This window comes from Lipotes vexillifer, unplaced genomic scaffold (genome assembly GCF_000442215.2).
Source record: "Lipotes vexillifer unplaced genomic scaffold, Lipotes_vexillifer_v1.1 scaffold1003, whole genome shotgun sequence".
NCBI classification, from domain to species: domain Eukaryota; kingdom Metazoa; phylum Chordata; class Mammalia; order Artiodactyla; family Lipotidae; genus Lipotes; species Lipotes vexillifer.
Window position 1 is genome coordinate 2688818 of NW_006798890.1, and position 2413 is coordinate 2691230.

A 2413-nucleotide genomic window follows, 5' to 3' on the forward strand; every position below is an offset into this window, starting at 1 on the left:
CGGAAGAGCAGATGTTTGAAATGAGATCTAATTGCCAAGAAGGAGCCAGCCTTGTGAAGCTCACGAAGAAGAGCATTCTAGGCAGGGAGAAACAAGTGTCAGGGCCGTAGGGCAGAGATGAGCTGCCCAGTTTCGGTGCCCAGTGTGTCTGAAGAGTACTGAACTCTGGGGAGAATAGTAGGAGATGATGTCGGATAAGTATGCAGGGGCCACACCAAGTAGTCTGTATAGTTCATGGTAGAGTTTAGATTTTTTTCTAAGTGCAGAGCAGGAAGCAATTGGAAAGTTTCAAGCAGAGATGTAATCTGTTCTTGAAAAAGTATTGTAACTATTAGGTGCAGAATGGGCAAGAATGGCAACTACTTAATGGGAGACGGTTACAGTTGTTAAGACAAAAAGGATGTTGGTTGGGACTAGAGTGATAGTAAAAGTAGAGGGAAGGATTTAGGATACTGTTGGAGGCAGAACCAAAAGGACTTTGCCAATTGATAGGATTTGGGGCGTGGCCAATATGGTGAAGGAAAAGGAGTCAAAGATGACAGAAAACTTACACTAAATGGGGGCACAAAGATGAACTGACAAGCCCCAGTTGAAGAGAAAGTTTTGTTAACAGTAGCAAGACAGTGTATTGGGTGTTGTGGTAGAAAGAAACAAAAGATTCTAGGAGCAGAAAGAAGGCACCTAACCTATCCTGAAGGGTCAAAGAAGGCTTCCTGTATAAAATGACACGGGGAAGGGGGGTGTGAGTCTTTAGGAGTGTGTAGGAGTTGGTTAGGCAGATGAGTCAAGAAGGCATTTTGGACAGCATTAACAGCAAGGAGGCTGAAAACCCAAAAAGTGCATAGGATGTTTCAGGCAGAAACCAAAACAGTTGACCCTGGAACAACAAAGGTTTGAACTGCATGGGTCCCCTTATATGCAAATGTTTTTCGATAGTAAATACTATGGTACTACATGATCCACAGTTGGTTGAATCTCGGGTAAGGAACCGTAGATACCAAGGAACCGCAGATGCAGAGGGCTGGCTGACTGTTAAGTTATACTCGGATTTTCGACTGTATAGAGGGTGGGCGCCCCTAACCCCCACGTTGTTTAAGGGTCACCTGTAGTTTGATTAACTCCAGCTCTGTGAGAGAGGACTATTATAGGAGTGAGGCTGGAAAGGGGCTCAGCTTAACAGTAAGCCACCTTAAGGAATTTGGATTTTATCAAGAAGGCAGTGGGAAGCCATTGTCAGTATCAGAGTGTTAAAGTAACCTAATCAGAGCCATCTGTTACTATATCACTTTATCCACTGTATGGAGAATGACCTGAAAGGAGAGAGACTCGAGGCAGAGAGACAGTGCAGTGAGGCATCAATTAATTTGGCTCTTTTTATTTTTATTTTTATTTTTTTTATTTTTTTTAATAATTGTTGACAGTTTGCTTTATTTATTTATTTATGGCTGTGTTAGGTCTTCGTTTCTGTGCGAGGGCTTTCTCTAGTTGTGGCAAGCGGGGGCCACTCTTCATCGCGGTGCGCGGGCCTCTCACTCTCGCGGCCTCTCTTGTTGCGGAGCACAGGCTCCAGACGCGCAGGCTCAGTAGTTGTGGCTCACGGGCCCAGTTGCTCCGTGGCATGTGGGATCTTCCCAGACCAGGGCTCGAACCCGTGTTCCCTGCATTAGCAGGCAGATTCTCAACCACTGCGCCACCAGGGAAGCCCCAATTTGGCTCTTTTTAGTGTGCCTTCTATAGGGAAATAATTATCTCCTCTATTTCCTTTTATCTTCTCCTTCATATCCACCCTGTATACCCAAATTAGCCTGTTAGATGCACATATGCACAAAGGGCCTTGTATACCAAATATGCTCAATAATAAATCCACAGCTTTTCCATCATAAGGGCTTTTCCATCATAAGGATAGATGAGAGTTTTTCACAGTCACATGTTAATATATGTAAAAAGTATTTTACAGTTTTTCAGAAGTTTTCACCACTCTTTTGAGCCTTAGAAGGCCCTGGGAGCAGGTGAGTTATCAATTACTCCTATTTTCAGCTGAGGACATTAACCTGCAGAGACATGATTTGCCAGTAACAAAAGAGCCTGTTCTTTTCTCACACCTGAGCTGGCTTTTGCAAGAATTATAATTCATTGTCAGCTGTATTTTTGGCTAGGAGGCTATTTAATAGTGTAGACTGAAAGAAAAAAAAAAAAAACACAACCTAAAGATTGAGAATTATGTTTTATTTGGCAGAAATACTGAGGACTTAAGCCTGGGAGACAGGCTCTCAGATAGCTTTGAGGGACTGTTCCGAAGAGGTAAGGGATGAGCCAGGATATATAGGAGTTTGTGCAAAAAAAAAAAAAAAAAAAAAACCAAAAAACAAAAAAAAAAAGGTAGCCAAAAAACAAAAATATTATTATTAACATT

General features: G+C 42.4%; 1 protein-coding gene across 2 annotated transcripts in view; it reads left to right on the top strand.

Moving 5' to 3' along the window:
- Positions 1 to 2413, top strand: part of MAGOH (mago homolog, exon junction complex subunit) — a 10624-nt gene that overhangs the window by 748 nt on the left and 7463 nt on the right. The window lies entirely within an intron of this gene.